Source organism: Dermochelys coriacea, chromosome 2, assembly GCF_009764565.3.
Source record: "Dermochelys coriacea isolate rDerCor1 chromosome 2, rDerCor1.pri.v4, whole genome shotgun sequence".
Classification (NCBI taxonomy): domain Eukaryota; kingdom Metazoa; phylum Chordata; order Testudines; family Dermochelyidae; genus Dermochelys; species Dermochelys coriacea.
In genome coordinates this window covers 52,121,297-52,141,952 of record NC_050069.1, presented here as the reverse complement: position 1 = coordinate 52,141,952, position 20,656 = coordinate 52,121,297, and the positions used below count along the sequence as shown (strand labels likewise).

At 41.6% G+C, this 20,656-nt stretch overlaps 1 long non-coding RNA gene across 1 annotated transcript; it reads right to left on the bottom strand.

Annotated features, from left to right (window-relative positions):
- Positions 1–825: 825 nt before the first annotated feature.
- On the bottom strand, positions 826–20,401 carry LOC122458642. Its single transcript, XR_006278744.1, has 3 exons — positions 20,251–20,401; positions 18,911–18,915; positions 826–838 (listed from the first exon to the last, which is right to left on the bottom strand). It is a non-coding gene; the product is annotated as an uncharacterized LOC122458642 (long non-coding RNA).
- Between the last annotated feature and the right edge of the window lie 255 nt (positions 20,402–20,656).

Sequence of the window (20,656 nt, the reverse complement as noted above, 5' to 3'; positions counted from 1 at the left end):
ATCCCAAATTGAAACAAAAAGCTGAAAACTCAAACAATTTTGTGGAACTGAAATTCTGCACGCAAACACAAAACCATGGTGTTTCTGAAATGAAATATTTTCCCTTGGATCTATTTCTGCCCACTTGGTGGGCTGCCATGGAGCTGGTGACTCTGGAAGCCCTGGCAGCTGCTGACTGATGGATATCTCAGTTTCACAGCTGCTTGCCATTGAATAGCAGTGATATATATAGATAGAGAGCTGCTGAGAAGCTGGGCAGGTGAGCTAGCAGGAAACCAGGCAGGGTTCCACTGGAATTTCACCAAAATCAAACTACAAAATGGTTAGATTTTGATGAATCATTACATATTGGACAAAAAAATGTTTTATAGGATTTTTTTCTGACTAGCTCTAATCAACAGGTAGTTGTCTTAGTTTAGACCAGGCTAATGAAAGCACTACTGTATGACAATAATGACAGGTTTCAGAGTAACAGCCGTGTTAGTCTGTATCCATAAAAAGAAAAGGAGGACTTGTGGCACCTTAGAGACTAACAAATTTATTTGAGCATAAGCTTTCGTGAGCTACAGCTCATTTCATTGGATGCGTTCAATGGAAAATACAGTGGGGAGATTTATATACACAGAGAACATGAAACAATGGGTGTTACCACATACACTGTAAGAGAGTGATCAGGTAAGGTGAGCTATTACCAGCAGGAGAGCGGGTGGGGGCACCTTTTGTAGTGATAATCAAGGCGGGCCATTGCCAGCAGTTGACAAGAACACCTGAGGAACAGTGCGGGGAGGTGGGGAATAAACATGGGGAAATAGTTTTACTTTGTGTAATGACCCATCCACTCCCAGTCTTTATTCAAGCCTAAGTTAATTATGTGCCAGCAATGCCCCTCTGCCATGTACATTGGTCAAATTGGACAGTCTCTACGTACAAGAATAAATCAACACAAATCAGACATCAAGAATTATAACATTCAAAAACCAGTCGGAGAACACTTCAATCTCTTAGGTCACTCGATTACAGACCTAAAAGTGGCAATTCTTCAACAAAAAAAACTTCAAAAACAAACTCCAATGAGACACTGCTGAATTGGAATTAATTTTTGCAAACTGGATACAATTAACTTAGGCTTGAATAAAGACTGGGAGTGGATGGGTCATTACACAAAGTAAAACTATTTCCTATGTTTATTTCCACCCCCCTGCCCCCTCCCCCCTTCCTCAGATGCTATTCAATTCTCTTGTCAACTGCTGGAAATGGTCCACCTTGATTATCACTACAAAAGGCCCCCCCCACTCTCCTGCTGGTAATAGCTCACCTTACCTGATCACTCTCTTACAGTGTATGTGGTAACACCCATTGTTTCATGTTCTCTGTGTATATAAATCTCCCCACTGTATTTTCCACTGAATGCATCCAATGAAGTGAGCTGTAGCTCACGAAAGCTTATGCTCAAATAAATATTTAATCTCTAAGGTGCCACAAATCCTCCTTTTCTTTTTGTATGACCATAAGTTACTCATGACCAATAGCGAACAAAACTCAAACTCGGGAGCACATAGCTAAATGCCTAACTTGCATAGGGAGGATTACACTTAATTGCCTGCTCACATCTTGTCCCTTCTATCCTTGTGCTGTTGAGAGTTGGGAACAAGCATTCAAGGGCTTGAGACAGTATGGCGGATTAATCATGTAATCTTGTCTATTGTGTTGAAGTCCCTATACCTTTCCCTCTGTTGTCAGATGTTCGAGTGCATGCGTGTGTTCTCTCTGCATGCTGCACTGGCTCTGGCCAGATAATCTGTACAGCAGGTTCCAATTGAACTGCCCATTAAGACCACAAGACTTGGTTTAGTAGCGAAGGTGCCCGGCCAGGTTTATTGTCAACGAAGGACAGTAACAGCACCTGGCAGACTCTACGAGGATACTAAGACATGTATGCTCGTGACAATGGATGCAGCTCAGGGAGTGGTGGGACTTTCCACTGCTCCCTAGGTTGGCCAAAGACACTCCTTCTGAGATGCATCTTTATACACCAATACAAATAAATTACGTATTGCCCCTGACGTATCTGGATGCCACCCTCTGACGTATTTGGGTGCCACCCATTACCTTGTACATGTTGGTTTGATGAAAACATCTGTATCCATTATGCTGTCATCCTGACCTTATCCTTAAGATGGGTCAGCATGTTCCTGTTATCTTTGGGGGATGTGTTTGGTATCAAGGTGTTCTGGTAACACCTTTCTGGAATGTGTTTGCATATACATTCTTGTGCCTAGCACTATTTAGGAATGTGTGTTTCTGCAATATCAGCCCTGTTCTTGCCAGATTCTGTGAACAGGGCCTGCCCCTTCCTCACAACTTAACTTTGCTTTATATCAGCAAAGTTTTAACTACTTTAGTGCAGGCCTCGGCCTCATACCAGGCCTCTAATACAAGGCCTTATGTTTCAGGCCCTCTTCTTACTACACCCTCCTTTGGTTCCATTCTGCAGTCATTAGAAGAATTCTCACTGAAATCAATGTGGTGTTTTGCCTGAGTAATTTATGTAGTATCAGACCCTATATGAATAAGTAAAGGAACCTGAGCCTGGTTTTCATTTACACTTTGGGTATGTCTACATGGCAAGCAGTAATCCACAGCAATGGGTCTCCGAGTCTGGGTGAACAGCCTGGGGTTCATTTGGCTCAGTAGGCTTCAGAGCCCAAGCCCCAGTCCCAGCAAGAGCCTGAATGTCTACACAGATATTTTTAGCATAGGATCTCTATGGGTACATCTACACTGCAATAAAAAACCCATGACTAGTCTGTGCCAGCTGACTCGGACTCATGGGGGTCAGGCTGCAGGGCTTTTTCATTGCAGCGTAAACATTTTGGCTCGGGCTGGAGGCTGGACCCTTCCACCTTGTAGGGTCCCAGAGCTCAGTCTGCAACCTGAGCCTGAAAATCTACACTGCAATGAAATAGCCCTGCAGCACGCACCCTGTGAGCCCCAGTTGGCTGGCACTTGCAGTATAGACATACCCTATGTGCTTTTCTACCCATGGGCTGGTTGGTAGACCTAGGCTCTGAGACTTGATGCTGTGGGCTGCTGCTTGTTATGTAGATGTACCCTTGAACATCCCTTTACACTGACAGAGATGTGTAATAGCACCTTAATATGAATTAAATTCAGGCCAAATGTTTTTAATAAGCTTTGTTACCCAGGTATGTTTGTTACAGATTGGTAAGAGTGACAGTGTGCAATGTATTTTCAGTTCTAAAAAGTATGGTGAAAAAACAAAGGAATAAAAGCCAGTCAAAAAGAAGAGAGAGTATGCATGCAGTGGGATGGATGACCCCATTACATCTGTCGAGGGTTGCCAGGAGTCTAGTTTTCGACCAGAACACCTGGTAGAAAGGGACCCAAGCAGCTCTGGTCAGTAACGCAACTGGGACATTAAAAGTCGGGTTGGCAGTGCACGTTCCTTGCCCAGCTTCGTGCAGCTCTCAGGAAGCGGCCAGCATGTCTGGCTCCTGGGTGGAGGGCTGGACGCGGGGGTAGGGGTGTCAGTACACTGCCCCTGCCTGTGGGCAACACCCCAAGTGCTGGCTTTGCCATTTCCATTGACCAGGAATCGCAGCCAATGGGAGCTGCGGGGGCAATGCCTGTGGGTGGGAGCAGTGCATGGAGCCACCTGGCTGCTCCTCTGCTTAGGAGCCTGAAGACCATGATGCTGCTTCCTGGGAGCCGCCTGAGGTAAGCATCACCTGGAGCCTGCACCACTCACCCCCTCCCACATCCCAACCCCCTGCCCCAGCCTGGAATCTCCTCCTGCACCCTGAACCCCCCCATTTCTGGCCCCACCCCATAACCCACACCCCCAGCCCCCAGCCTTTACCCCCTCCTGCATCCCAACCCCCTGCCTGAGCCCAGAGCCCCCTCCCACACTGCAAACCCCTCATCCCCAGCCCCAGAGCCTACACCCCCAGCTAGAGCCCTCACCCCGCTCCCACACCCCAATCCCCTGACCCAGCCCGGTGAAAATGAGCGAGTGAGCAAGGGTGGGGAAGAGCAAGTGTCGGAGGAAGGAGGGATGGAGTGAGTGGGTACAAGACTTTGGAGAAGGAGTGGGGCAGGGGTGGGGCCTTAAGAAAGGGCAGGGCTGAGGGCAGGGCAACGGTGTTTGGTTTTCTGCAATTAGAAAATTGGCAACCCTACATCTGTCAATACAGCTCAACTTAAAATATAAGATAGTGTAATCCACGTGGTTAATAGGGAGATATGTTTTTAAGAGGTATAAAGAGAAGGAGGAGAGAAGCGTGAGTTGTGTCTGGGTCATTGTTGCTAGGCAGATGCACAGTTAGCATTCCACAACCAGAAATTTCTGGAATTTGGTGTGTAGTTTTGGGCATGCTCAATAGGGTCCCCTGTAGCTGGACTAATAGACTCCATTAAGGACAAGTGGTGCTCTATAAAAAGACATGATCTGCTATGGGTTGGGAGAAGGTTAGCTGCAGGTGCAGGCTATTGTCCCCCTAACTCTGAAGTATTTTGCAGTAGAGTTATTTATTTATATACTTAATACTGATAATGTTGGTTAATTATTTAGCTGACTAGCTAAGTGAATGATTCCAGCAGAGGAGGAGAAAGGGTTTGTGTGGGTTCCACCAGGAGATTCCTGCAAGAGGAGGGAAGATATTGTTGCAGTGCTGCTGACTCAACTGTAGAAAGTTGATGAACAAAGACTCTAACTGATACTCAGGTGAACTCAACTCAAACTTTTACTTCTCACTGTGTTTTGGTGGGTTTCATTTATTTATGTATACTGAAGATAATGTATATGAATTACAAAATAGCCTTGGTATGTAGTAATAATTAAGCTATTATTATTGCTTCTTTCTCATTATAAAATTGGTACTTAAGAATGAAGTTATTTTCTTTTTGGACTGGATTGTCGGGAGGTTGACTCTGTGGAATCCTTGCTGAAAATCCTCAGTGACTGAATTCTGGGTCTGTATGTGCTTTTCTCCTGGCATTGTGTTAAAGCAGTTAAACAGGTGCACTAAAGCAAATTCTAGCACATCCAAAGTTTACACTAGCAAGAGAAAACTAGCTTTTTCTTCCATTTACTTTTCCTAAAGAAATAACTTTGCAGTGTGTGTGCAATTGAAAATTTTTAGCAGTTGCCAAAACTTAGCTGCAGCTCTAAGCTCAGAGGAGCTGAAAACACTAAAAGCTAATGTGTGTTTGTTACATATATGCAGTGGAGTGCAAAGACACTTGCATCATCAACACAATGGTTCACATTCTTCTACAGTAGATTGGCTGGAGGTGAAGTGATAGCAAGACTTTAGTTGGCACCCTACCAATGGCAAAGGAAAAAAGCCTGTCACTATGGCCTAGATTGACCATTTCAGCTCAGCTGAAAGCATGTGATGGTATGTAGCTATGCTGTCCCAAAAGGAGTAATGGGAAAAATGTGACTGCAGCCTTGAAAAGGATGCAGCTTACTTCCTCCAGCTGGCACGTGTGTGAGGGGCCACAGCATAAATTAGCACAGCCTGGCTGTCCATGGCCCCAAGGGGCTTTTCTAGCAGCTAATGATGGTCAGTGGGCACAGTGATGCCCTAACCATGCCTCTTTGATGCACATATGACCTTGCATTGGACACCAAGTATGGACGGAATAGAAGTCACTAAAGCACCTCTACAACCATTAAGGATTCTTTTAGGTAGAGGGTAAGATCTACTGCTGGCAGAATGGCCCTGTGCTGCTTGCCCAGTGTAGGGACACGATAGGGCATTCATTGCCAGCCCTTGCTCAGTCAACTCTGATCCCTGGCCACTTCCATAGCTTGGAAGATGAAAAGGTAGCGCAGAGTGATCTTTGCCCTTTTCTCTTTCCTGATGCCTGCATCTCTGCTGCTCTGAATTGGGGACATAACCCTTGATGATTAATGTGGCATATTAGGCAAACTATGAGCAACAAGCAACAGTATTACATATAGGCAAATATATTTGTTGTACTCGTTTTCAGGGATAGTATCTGTTTGGAATCCATGTCCCCATCTCAGCAGATAAAGACATGTTATGGAAGCTTCTGTGCCTTTAGAAACTTTGTAGAAATCAGCATTTATATAAAATACTTTTGAAAGGGATATTTCATTTTATAAACGGCACCAACATGTATAAGAGCAGCACATTCATCCATTTATTTATTATCATTTACTCATTTATATTGTGTTAGCACCCAAAAGCCCTGTCAATTGGTGGACTGGCCCTTTAAGGGAGTGGGCTTAGCTTCCACCTGTGACTAGTTAACTACTTCCCAGCTGATGGGTCAGAGGCCAGTGATCAGATGATAGTCTGTAGGCTACCTGGTTCTTAGATAAAAAGTCAACAAGCAGCTCACTTTAGAGTGAACTTTACAGGAAGCAGGTAGGCACGTGTGACTCACCGTGGGTTGTGAAAAGGGCTTATTTTATCTGTTGAATTTATTGAATTGTTCTGACTTGGAGAAATAAAACTTGGTCCTGATGAAAAGGGACTGACATCCTGTTGCTATTGGGAAAGTTATTTGAGGCACTGGCCAGTGACTTGACCTGCTAGCCCCAATCAGATTCCAGGCCCCAATGTGCAAGGATAAATACATAGGCCTATATAGTTCATGTCCCAAAGGATTACTGTTTATGGCTCCAGTCCTGCAGTTGGATCCCTATTAGTGGACTGTTATGCCCTGGGAGAGCCTCCCTGGAATGCACTGCCAGGCTCAGGTTAGCCTGATTGAAGTCAGTTTTGGTGGGGGTCCAATGCAAGTGCAAATTTCTGCTCATTTTTTTTTCTTATCTTTATTTTTGAGTTTTCTATGGTAATTAATTAAATAATGAGTAGCATTTTTCAAAGCTAATAGCTTTGAAGTTTGATAGATAATGGCAGATGACATAAATGCTCTTTGTCTATTCATCTATTAGGATTTTGTACTGGCACAAATATCTGAGCACCTTGCACAGCAATTCTGGCCCTCTTCACCATTGCATTCTATTAGAATATAATGTTAAATATATTTTTATTTATTAGAATGTAGTAAATATTTCACCAGTCTTTTACCTATGTTTTGAAAGTCTGGCAGTGGCAATTGCAGATATACATTGCTATTACTATCTTAACAGAGTTATTAAACAGCTTTATCATTTTCATACCAATTTACCTTTTCCTGAAAAGTCAGGAATGACACTCTACTACGACAGTATGTTATTGTTACTGAACCACTGCATTGAAATGTGACGGAAGGAAACAAATTGTAGAAGCCACTAAGGAATCTGTATATATGAATAAGCTATCTTTTGTCTAACTTAATTTTTTACACTAATTATTTAAACCACCTGGAAGGCAGTTTCTATATATTCTAATGTGGGTTAATATGAAATCATTTATTTCTGTTCGGCCATAGGGTCTTGTTCTGCAGAAAGGAGACTCTGCAGTTGCTAGTCCATGGAATATCTGCAAGTTTCTCTGGCTATTCTGTCACATTGGCAGCTCCCAGATCCAAGGTGATTCCCTGTTGATAGTAGCTGCGTTATGCCTAAGCATGTTGTTTTCTCAGGGAAGGAGTCGCAGACTGTACCCAGATTGATTGCCACGTGTTTGGAAAACATAGGGTCCACACCAAGTTCCGGCCCAGCCCAGATCCAAAAGTGGCATGATGCTTTAACATGCACTAATAACGAAACAAGCTAACTAGAATGAAAGATAGCAGAACTCTTCACGTTTTACGGTTGTCCATACAGGGATATATCCTTGATCATACACAATTACTCAGGTGCAGAGAAGAAAGTGGTAATAAATATGGAAAATTTGAGCTACATCCAGTCATGTTAAAGTCAAAATAGAAGTAACTGACAAAAGGCTGAGCATATATTATAAAGGATGGATGGAAACAATACCATGCCCAGATATGAGAAAAGCAAGTGACAGCTTAGCATTACACATTCACAGTGGGAGATAAGAATGATGGCAAAGCCCAGATTGAGATTAATGGCAAGTGGCTCTGCAGATTTATTCAGATATGCCTGTAGCTGTATAGTAGTAAAACACAGAGTTGATTAAACCTAGTGGCTAAATGTTGCTGTTGTCAAAGCTGTAATGCTTTACTTACAGCTCAGACAAGTCATTAACTATATACACTCTATACATACATATGTAAATTTCTGGGTACCCTTAAAATGAGACCCAGAAATTCTTCTTAATAAATAGGTTTGTCCTTAGCCTAGACACTGCTTGGATGTTACACAATCAGTAGATCAGGCATTATTTATATTGATCAATTAGAAGTCCACATTAGTACTCTGTGGTTTGGTAGGGTCCTGCTTCGTGACCAGACCCAGAGCTATTACAAAGACCCTGATGTGCACAAGGGAAACACTCACACTTAGGAAAGGCCTTTACTTTGGGTTTTAGAGCTGTTTCAGCAATCTGTCAGGTAGTCAATATGGTTATGCAGAAGCTTTTACTAAATGACTTGTGAATATTATAGATACCTGGAAAAGTTCCGCAATAGATCAGACCCAAGGGCTTCACTGTTGTGGGAGAGACGCTTGGGCGGTGATGGGAGGGGGGAATTTGAGAAATTTGTGGCACAGTGTGAAATTTCCTAGGGAAACAATGTAATCTAGTTCTAACTCATCAACCTTGTGACAAATATTGTTGCACTTCCAAGGACACTGGCATGAAGAGGGGTGGGACGGGAGCGAGGAATAACAAGAATACATCATTTGAAGACCCTGGCTAAGATGCACACATTTTGGCACACTACTAACACGATTGTCAGAATCATAAGACTCTTTGTGTAAAGGCATGGAAGACTCAGTAGTTACACCTGCGGTGAATTCAGACCAGAGGACCTAGCAATGAAGTATGATTTAGGCCATCTAGCACATTTCAGTGCCAGTGCAGGATTTTTTTCTATTGTACATTTACTAGTGGTTTGTTATATCAAGTTTTGAATGGCCATTCCATTGCTTCCACTGGAAGATTATTCAACAGGCTAATAGAGATCAGTGTCGAATCTTTTCCCTGATATTCTGCCAAAGTTTTCCCTTTTTTAGCTTCACACCTGCCAAGTGTTATGCATACCTATGGTGCTACATAATATTCAGTGGCAACTGAACTGAAGGGCAGTTCAATTGGATTGAGTGCAATATTAAGGAAAATGGATGGTTTGACTTGTTCCTTGGTTAGCATGAAAATGTTGTTTCTCACAAACATGAATGGCAGCATCTTCTTTGTTTATAGAAACTGGTTTCTTAACATACTCACTTAGGAAATCTTTCTAACAAGTAATTGGGAGGGATTTAGTCAGCCAAAGGTACACCCTCAATAGAAGTAGATAAATGAATATCACTATTTTACAGGTTTAAAAGATAAGTTACTAGGGTTGTGAATTAAAGGTTTTGGGTCAGCTTCTGAACTCCTTTACACCTGTGCAAACGCACAGACTTTGGTAAAGTTGCACAGATGTCCAGTCACTGACAACAGGGGTTTGGTACTTTCATGCTGATTTCTGGTGACTATCAGCCCTTCTCCCTAATGGGAGTTTGCGAGTGAAGACTCAATGCTGGTCCCATTTAAGCCCACTTCAATCCTACAATAGGAGAAGGACCGGTCATTTTTGCCATGGGATGAACATTCTGATTTTTGACCAGCTCCAAATTTCAGACATATGGAGTGAAGACTCTGGAAAAATCAAAATGGATTTAATACTGGAAAAGATGGTGATGATAGGGAACAAAAGAACCGACCAACTAAATTTTTAATAAATAAATGAATAGTTTTGTTGCCAAGAACGGGGAGCAGAAGATTAACAATGGGATTCTTTTTAATATTTCAGAACACTGTTTAGGGAAACAGGGCCTAGTCATATATAATTGTTTCATTATTTAAAATATTATGAAGGGGAGCCAGGGGAATTTTTTTTTTTTAGATAAACAATTTTGTTGAAGCATTTGGGAAGACTGCAGTAGGCTTTTTATTGATGCAAAGGGGAACCTGAGGGAAAGAAAAGCATTTTGTTAATGTTGTTTAGGGAAATATGGAGCAGCCTTTGTATGTTTGATAAAATACTGCATAAATGCTTATAAAAAGAAGAGAATAATGGATATACATAAAAATGTAGATTATGCTGTTTTTAAATTGTCCAAAAGCATCCTTCATAATAATCGTTAAATTAATAGTTGTAATAAAAATAACAGTGCACTTTATAAATATTAGGTAATCTTCAGACACCCCTGTTAGGAAGGTATAGTGTATATATAGGCTTGGAAGAATGATTTTTATTTTTGATCATTTTGATTTATTTTTAATCACTTTATTTATTTCAATATACATTTTCACAGTTGCAAGAAATTTTGGGTAGGATCAGATAATGGATGAAGTCAGACAATTTTTTTTATTGACAGTAGACATCAAGATTGAAAAAGTTAACACTTTATAACCATTAAAATACATTGTCATATGTCAAAATATACAAAATATTCTTGAATTAGACTCAGTTCTCAAGTGGCATTTTTCTTTGTAAATTTTTATTATTCATGGAAATATTTTTTCATTGGTTTGTGTGTGAGCTGTGAAATTGTTTGCTGACATTTAACCATAAAAATGTAATCCTTTCAAGCCTAATTATCTCACCTCCGTTTGACACATTAGATGCAATGAGGTAAAAATATTGAGGGAAAGAATTTTAAAATTCCATGGGGTACCTAACTCCCAATGGGAATTAAAATTAGAACAAAACCGAAAAATCTTCAAAAATGTTCTGTGAAGAAAAGCTTGATCAAAACATTTTGAATTTTACTTTTTAAAAAAAAAAAACATATTGCTGTGAAAAAAGCTAATGCGGTTTTGGGATGCATCAGGAGAGGCATTTCCAGTAGGGATAAGGAGGTTTTAGTACCGTTATACAAGGCACTGGTGAGACCTCACCTAGAATACTGTGTGCAATTCTGGTCTCCCATGTTTAAGAAGGATGAATTCAAACTGGAGCAGGTACAGAGAAGGGCTACTAGGATGATCCGAGGAATGGAAAACTTGTCTTATGAAAGGAGACTTAAGGAGCTTGGCTTGTTTAGCCTAACTAAAAGAAGGTTGAGGGGAGATATGATTGCTCTCTATAAATATATCAGAGGGATAAATATAGGAGAGGGAGAGGAATTATTTAAGCTCAGCACCAATGTGGACACAAGAACAAATGGGTATAAACTGGCCACCAGGAAGTTTAGACTTGAAATCAGACGAAGGTTTTTAACCATCAGAGGAGTGAAGTTTTGGAATAGCCTTCCAAGGGAAGCAGTGGGGGCAAAAGATCTATCTGGTTTTAAGATTCTACTCGATAAGTTTATGGAGGAGATGGTATGATGGGATAATGGGATTTTGGTAAGTAATTGATCTTTAAATATTCAGGGTAAATAGGCCAAATCCCCTGAGATGGGATATTAGATGGATGGGATCTGAGTTACTATAGAAAATTCTTTCCTGGGTATCTGGCTGGTGAATCTTGCCCATATGCTCAGGGTTTAGCTGATTGCCATATTTGGGGTCGGGAAGAAATTTTCCTCCAGGCAAGATTGGAGAGGCCCTGGAGGTTTTTCGCCTTCCTCTGTAGTATGGGGCATGGTTGACTTGAGGGAGGCTTCTCTGCTCCTTGAAGTCTTTGAACCATGATTTAAGGACTTCAATAGCTCAGACATGGGTGAGGTTTTTCATAGGAGTGGGTGGGTGAGATTCTGTGGCCTGCACTGTGCAGGAGGTCAGACTAGATGATCAGAAAGGTCCCTTCTGACCTTAGTATCTATGAATCTATAATTTCAAAATGAAAAATGGAAATGCTTTGTTCCAAATATGTCAAAAATTGCTAGGTATTCACCAGCATTTTTGAAGAACTGTGGCATCCCATAAACAATGCTGTGTAAGTCTCACCAAATAATGACAATAAGATTATTTCCAATAAACTAAGGCCTACATTTTCTAGAGTTCCTCTGTTTTGGGTGCCCAAAATTCCAGTGGATTTATTTTTCAGAGACTGGGCGGCCGCAGATCCAATTGACTTGAACTGGAGGTCGAGACGATCAGTTCCTGTGCAGATCAGGCCTTGCAGGGTTGTTGTCTAGATATGCTGGAAAAAGTTAAGACACTGGATGTAGTTTAATTAGGCTGAAACTTTATTCCTAAATGTCAGGAAGTACCCAGCAGATCAATTTGTACAGTGCAGGTAATTCCAGAATCATTTACATATACCCAGAGGCCCTCTCCCTTTACCTATTCTAGTCCCCAGGCAGCTCACCACCCCACCCCCAAAAGCAGGTTAAGGGGAGCTATAAAGAATTGGTGTGTTTGGTTCCCTGCTGTACCAGTAATAGAAGCCCCAACCCCCCGTTTCCATTCCTTTAAAGAATACCTCCTTTAATCCTTTGCCAATCCTTTTATCTGATCACCATATCCCTTCACTACAGAGTACCTGCACTGGACATCCACCACTCACTTACAAAATGAGTTGACACATCCTAGCCTAACCCCGTTTCATGTCCACCCCAACTAAGCCCTCAACCTGTGGGGAAGGCAACCACACATTCCCATTCCCACCTGGCAGTGAGGGGAAAAAATTCCTTCCCACCCACTGAGAAAGGAGTGACTAGCGTAATGGCTTCCTCTCTTTCAGTCACCTAGGGCAGGGAATGGGTCAGCATTCCCATGCTGATGCAGAAAGTCACTCCTGGGCTATCTAGCCCATAAAGGTGCCACACACCTTTTTCTACAAAGTCAGACAATGGCCCCCACTGCTTAGTGTGTAGTGAGGTCATTCTCAGGTGTACTGCAACCACTTTCTTGGTTCTGCAAAGCAACCTCAGGACCTCTCCTAAGGAAGCCTCCTTCATTGGGGATTCTTTCTAAACAGGTGACGCCCACGCTTCCATCCCCTATAACCATGTCACTATTTCTTTGCATAAAGAAGAGTGTGGCTCTGTTTATTCTACAGTGGTGCAACAGCCCATTAGGAGCTGTTGAAGCGAGGAATCAAGTCAGCACCACTATACGGTTTAGTGTATCTTTACATGTTTTAATTTAGGCCATCCAAACATTGAGAATTAGAAAAAGTTATATTTAAATTAACTGCCAGTTGATCATCAATTAATGAAGAGTGAATTAAAATTGGATAAGCAGTTTGTGAGTGTTTCAAATTAATTAAAACTCCTGGTGATTAGTAAAGGAGCTGGTCTGTTGCCCAGTTGGATATACACTCAGGTTCACTTAGCTACTTGGTTAATTTAATCCAAATATATTCTTATGCCATTTCACTGATTCAGCATTTATGCATGCTTGATTACTTTTTTTTAGAAGATCCTATAACAGAATACAAGTAAATAGAAATTTGAAAGTTACATTATAAAATTAAATTTGCATTTTAATTTAAAAAATAAACAGCACTGTAGTTATGACTCTCCCTCACCATAAAGAATCTCATAAGCAAAGACTTTGATCCATGAGTAGACTAGATATCAAGCTGTGGCTAACTTACAGTAAAACTTCATCTCTGCATGAAACTCTGAAGTTTGCTGTTTAAAAAACCTATGCTGTGAGTTTAATTTTTGATGGCCTCGCCATTATGCTGACAACTGAAAACAAACCTGCCAGTGTTTCACAAAAACATGAACAACTATTTAATAAAAATCTTTTCATTTCAAAAATTCCTATTTTTCATCCAAGGTTTACTTCACTAAAATATAAACAATGTCTTATTCAGTTTGCAAATGTTATAGCCATGTTGGGCCCAGGATATTAGAGACACAAAGTGGGTGAGGTAGTATATCTTTTATTGGACCAACACCTGTTATTGAATGAGACAAACTTTTGAGCTGTGTTGCTCGAAAGCTTGCTCTCATTCAACACAGAAGTTGGTCCAATAAAAGATACTACCTCACCCACTTTGTCTCTCTCATATCCTGGGCCCAATATGGCTATAAAAGATACTGACTCGCCCATCTTGTCGCTCTCTATACTTCAGTGAAATTTACTTTGTCTTGTTCTTGATGTTCCATCTCTTTATATTATGTCCTTTCCTTCTTCAGTTTCTTTACTGAATTATAAGCTTGCTTGCTCCAAAGATCTTCTACATATGTCTTTTCCTCTGTGGAAAAGAAGGTGAGGCAGTTAACTGAGTTGTGAGTTTCCTTCAGTAGGATTACTCCTGGAAAAATAGTGATGCTCTACAGTAACAATCCAAAACAATGCAGCCAAGATTTTCAGAACTAAAGAATGATCGCGGGGTGGTTGGGGGGGAGGGTTCTCAGTTTTTGAATGTTCACCTTGACATATGAAAGGACCCAACTTTCAGAAAACGCTGAGCACTTATGCTCCAAAAATCATTTCCCATTAATAGGGTCTCAAGTTAGGAATTCAAAATCAAGGCCTCCACAATTGCTAAGCACTGTTGAAAATCTTAGCCAAGAGTAACAGTGTTGTGAATTGTAGTGTTGTGATCATTACTGAAGAATTACAGAGACCTTCCTGCCAACACTACAAAAAGAAGGATTCTGGGTGGACTCCTCCTGAAGGTCAAAACAGCAGCCTGGATTTCTACATACACTGCTTCCGCCGACGTGCACGAGCTGAAATTGTGGAAAAGCAGCATCGCTTACCCCATAACCTCAGCCATGCAGAACACAGTGCCATCCACAGCCTCAGAAACAACTCTGACATCATAATCAAAAAGGCTGACAAAGGAGGTGTTGTCGTCATCATGAATAGGTCGGAGTATGAACAAGAGGCTACTAGGCAGCTCTCCAACACCACTTTCTACAAGCCATTACCCTCTGATCCCACTGAGAGTTACCAAAAGAAACTACAGCATTTGCTCAAGAAACTCCCTGAAAAAGCACAAGAACAAATCCGCACAGACACACCCTGGAGCCCCGACCTGGGGTATTCTATCTGCTACCCAAGATCCATAAACCTGGAAATCCTGGATGCCCCATCATCTCAGGCATTGGCACCCTGACAGCAGGATTGTCTGGCTATGTAGACTCCCTCCTCAGGCCCTTCGTTAGATAGATAGCACTCCCAGCTATCTTCGAGACACCACTGACTTCCTGAGGAAACTACAGTCCATTGGTGATCTTCCTAAAAACACCATCCTAGCCACTATGGATGTAGAAGCCCTCTACACCAACATTCCACACAAAGATGGCCTACAAGCCGTCAGGAACAGTATCCCCGATACTGTCACGGCTAACCTGGTGGCTGAACTTTGACTTTGTCCTGACCCATAACTATTTCAGATTTGGTGACAATGTATACCTTCAAATCAGCGGCACTGCGATGGGTACCCGCATGGCCCCACAGTATGCCAACATTTTTATGGCTGACTTAGAACAACGCTTCCTCAGCTCTCGTCCCCTAATGCCCCTACTCTACTTGCGCTACATTGATGACATCTTCATCATCTGGACCCATGGAAAAGAAGCTCTTGAGGAATTCCACCATGATTTCAACAATTTCCATCCCACCATCAACCTCAGCCTGGACCAGTCCACACAAGAGATCCACTTCCTGGACACTACGGTGCTAATACGCGATGGTCACATAAACACCACCCTATATCGGAAACCTACTGGCCGCTATTCCTACCTACATGCCTCTAGCTTTCATCCAGATCATACCACTCGATCCATTGTCTACAGCCAAGCGCTACGATATAACCGCATTTGCTCCAACCCCTCAGACAGAGACAAACACCTACAAGATCTCTATCATGCATTCCTACAACTACAATACCCACCTGCTGAAGTGAAGAAACAGATTGACAGAGCCAGAAGAGTACCCAGAAGTCACCTACTACAGGACAGGCCCAACAAAGAAAATAACAGAACCCCACTAGCCATCACCTTCAGCCCCAACTAAAACCTCTCCAACGCATCATCAAGGATCTACAACCTATCCTGAAGGACGACCCATCACTCTCACAGATCTTGGGAGACAGACCAGTCCTTGCTTACAGACAGCCCCCCAATCTGAAGCAAATACTCTCCAGCAACCACACACCACACACCAGAACCACTAACCCAGGAACCTATCCTTGCAACAAAGCCCGTTGCCAACTCTGTCCACATATCTATTCAGGGGATACCATCATAGGGCCTAATCACATCAGCCACACTATCAGAGGCTCGTTCACCTGCGCATCTACCAATGTGATATATGCCATCATGTGCCAGCAGTGCCCCTCTGCCATGTACATTGGCCAAACTGGACAGCCTCTACGTAAAAGAATGAATGGACATAAATCAGACGTCAAGAATTATAACATTCAAAAACCAGTTGGAGAACACTTCAATCTCTCTGGTCACTCGATCACAGACCTAAGAGTGGCTATACTTCAACAAAAAAGCTTCAAAAACAGACTCCAACGAGAGACTGCTGAATTGGAATTAATTTGCAAACTGGATACAATTTAACTTAGGCTTGAATAGAGACTGGGAATGGATGAGTCATTACACAAAGTAACTATTTCCCCATGGTATTTCTCCCTCCCACCCCACCCCCCACTGTTCCTCTGATATTCTTGTTAACTGCTGGAATTAGCCTACCTTGCTTGTCACCATGAAAGGTTTTCCTCCTTCCCCCCCCCCTGCTGCTGGTGATGGCTTATCTTAAGTGCTCACTCTCCTTACAGTGTGTATGATAAACTCATTGTTTCATGTTCTCTGTGTGTGTGTATATAAATCTCTCCTCTGTTTTTTCCACCAAATGCATCCGATGAAGTGAGCTGTAACTCACGAAAGCTTATGCTCTAATAAATTTGTTAGTCTCTAAGGTGCCACAAGTACTCCTTTTCTTTTTGCGAATACAGACTAACACGGCTGCTACTCTGAAACCTGATTTTTTTGTTGTTTTTCATTAATTTTGTCTTGTTTTTAAATATCAGAATGAGGAGTTGTTTTTCAACCAACAGAGCAGAACATGCTATTGACATTAACTCATTACTAACACACATTATTGTGTTTTGTCAAATTCATCACAATTTCAGACTATTCGCAGAAGCTTTTCTGTTCCTTTTTCATTAATTCTGTATTACTTTACAGTTATCTTTGTATGTTTTCTCAAATTCCCTTAGGTTGTATGATGAGCTATTATAGGTCTGGGAAATACAATACAATAGCTACAGTGTATCTGTTTTAAGGTTATTGCTCTTTGGGATTCAGTGCATTTCCTGATGTCTTCTAGTTTTCATTTCAGACAAGTTGTTTCAGTGAGGTTTTTTGAAATCTAAGGTTTGAATACTAATGTGGGAAAATATAGCAAGAAAATAGATGCTTATTATTATTATAAAGCAAGGGGATAATTGTCTAACACGTGAGATTTTTTTCAAACAAAATGTTGATTTAGCATTTTAAAATATTTTGTGTAATTTAAAATTACATCAACGTAATCAGTGAAGAAACAAGACACCTGAATAGTCATATCAGGAAGGAATCTTAAATTTTTGTAATTTTTTTGGAAAAAAATCCTAAAACATCTTGGGTGGCAAAATAAGAATGCAATCTCAGATGTACAATTCTCAAATTGTGGTGTGTGTGTGTGTGTGTAATGTCTTATATATGATTATATAGTATTAATCGTGTGTGTGTGTATATATAGAACTCTAGATTTATATACATAAATCTATAGCCTGTGTTATACAAGAGCTCAGACTAGATTACCACAACAGTTTCTTCTGGCTTTATAATCTATATTAATTTTAAAGACAAAAGAAACTCAATTGACTGTCATCATAGTAAGAGTAAATATTGCTTCTGATCTTTGCATAGCCTTTGCTTTGCTGGGAAGAAGACTGAAGCAAAAAAATCTCAGGCAACAAAACTCAGCCTTGAGCAAAAATCTCTTCTGTCTGACTTCAGTGGCCCTTGAGAAATGTAAGAATTTTCCTGTTATTTAATAAATGTTTCCTTTCCTCCCCCATGCGTGAATCACATTACATGTTCCCAAACACAAAGGGCTAGAGACTATCACAGACTTCCCTCAGCTGTGTGGAGGAGTAAGCGGGGAGTAAGGCCATTCTGTATTCCCCGATCAGATTGTGGCTGTAGCTGCAGAGTGATGGAGAGAGCAAAGTACTCCCAGATGCAAGCAGGAGGGCTGATGAGGGGCTAGATGGTGGCATAGTGTAGAAGGAACTGTTCACAAAGGGGCAAAGAGAGACTTTGTCTGCCTTCAGAGCAGGAGGTAAATCGAGTCGCACACACAGCAGGTTGAAAATTTTCAAAATTAGCAAGTTTTTGCTCCAAAACAGACATTATCCTGTTTTGACTAGTTCTAATCAGCATCAGTTCTTTGGTATGATTGGGAGCAGAGCACCTGCAAGCCACCCTTTACATAAGGGAAACTGTAAAGTTCCAACAAAGCCAAGGGATGTTAATACAACAGAGAGAGAAAGAAATGTATTGTGATTTATCATCCCTTTACTCAGTACACTAAAAAAACCCTTTGGTATCCAAAGGGGAGAGTGAAAATCTTTCAGAGAGTTTAACGATAAAAAGTATTGACAAATTCATTCACTACAGATATTATGGATGTCTGAGGCCTTGTGAAACATTCCTAGCTTTCATGAATTTTATATGTTTAAGATTTTCTTGTCTCCCAGTAACCATTTTGATGTATGGCTCTTCTAATTCCAAGATTATTATTTTTTTCCATTTCAATTGAAATTCTTTCAGTCATTTGTTTTGTTCTAGGTCTCAGACCAGACCCATCATAATGGTGTCTGAGCATCTTATCAACTTTTGCAAGGGTTGCCTCAAGATCTCAAATGGCTGATAGTGTACTGAAACTATAGACCTAGCACTTTGTTCTGTTGATGCAGAAATCTTATCTGGTAACCAAACAGCTTCTAGATACCGATTCAGAAAAATACTTACGCACATGCTTAGCTTAAAGTCAATGGGGCTTAAGTGTTGTACTAAACAGGGATGAACCTAAGCATGTGTTGTTGAATTGGGGCCTTTATATGTTAACAAGCAGAGATGAGGGCAGGCACTGTAGGCAATGTATGATCAGCTTGTACATTTTCTAGCTGCTGTGACAGTTTCTGTCATGAATTGATGGAAGAAGTACACATTTGCCTTTGCTTTGAAGGCATCCTCACTGATTCAGCAGGGCACTCAAGCACATAAGACAATAAGAAAATTTAGTTAGATGTTCAAAATCAAACAAAGTAGTAAAATACAAGTCCCAAGATGGACTATTCAGATACTATGGTCTAAGTTATTTCTCACACACACACACACACACACACACACACACACACACACACACACACACACGTACGTGAACAAATAGAAAGATGTACACATCCAGATCTGATAGTAACTTTGAAAGCTAATATATTTTAAAAACAGAAAATTTTAAAAAAATGAATAAAGAAAGAAAAAGTTCAGAATAAGTGGCCCAGCAGATCCAGTATCAGAACTTAGACAGTAGAGCAGGAGTTTATATTCTACGTTCTCTGAATAGGGTCTACAACTTTCTAATCACAGTCTTCCCCACCCTCACTCACTTTCACCAACTTGGGGAAGAGGGTTAGAGTGGTGAGGGTGAAGGCTCTGGCTGGGGGTGGGAATGAGAGGTTTGGGGTCTGGGGGAGCTCCAGACTGGGCCAGGGGGTTGGGGTGTGGGGGGAGTGAGGGCTCCAGCTGGGGAGGGGGTCAAGGATGAGGGATTTGGGTACAGGAGGGGGATCCAGGCTGGGCCAGGGGGTTGAGTTGTGGGGTCCTGGCTGCGCTTACCGCATCTCTGAGGAAGTGGCCACCAGATCCCTGCAGTCTCTAGTCGCATGGGTGGCCAGGCAGCTCTGCACAGTGTACCACCACCTGCACTGCCCCTCTGGAGGCACCACTCCCTGCAGTGTGCTTAATGGGCCATAAAGCACACTGCAGGGAGTGGTGCCTCCAGAGGGGCAGTGCAGGTGGTGGTACAATCAGCTATACACCTGACCCATTGAAAGAAGGCAGATGCACTTATGACTCAGCAAGGCATTCAGAGACATGCCCATGGAGAGAACTCTAAGGCTTCCAATGTGCTGTGCAGCTTGTGTTTGAAACAAAGCAAGCACAGGCTGCATGGCAAGAGACTATAAAAGGCACCTGCATCTTCTCCATTTTGTCTTCAGTCCTGCTTCTTACCTCTGGAGGAATTTTGCTACAAACTGAAGCTCTGAACAATGGACTGGATGAACTGCAGAGACTTGACTTAAACCAGCAGTTTATCCCATCACTGCTACAAGCCTGAGCCAAGAACTTTGCCATTACTGATTCCTTTAACCAATTTTAACTCTCCTTTTTTTTTTTTTTTTTTTATAAATTAACCTTTAGATTTTAGTTAATAAGAATTGGCTGTAATGTGTATTTGGGTAAGATCAGAAACATTCGTTAACCTGGGAGGTAATGTGTCCGACCCTTTGGGACCTTGTAATCTTCAGAGGAAGGTGCACTAATCCACCTTATTGCTAGTAGAGATTGGTTAAAATCCTGAAGCATGTAGTTTAATATCCTTTTCAACATTTATTAGCATTAACTTACATCACTCTGGATATTCTTGTAATCCATAAATGTCCAGTCCCTTTCTGAATCTTA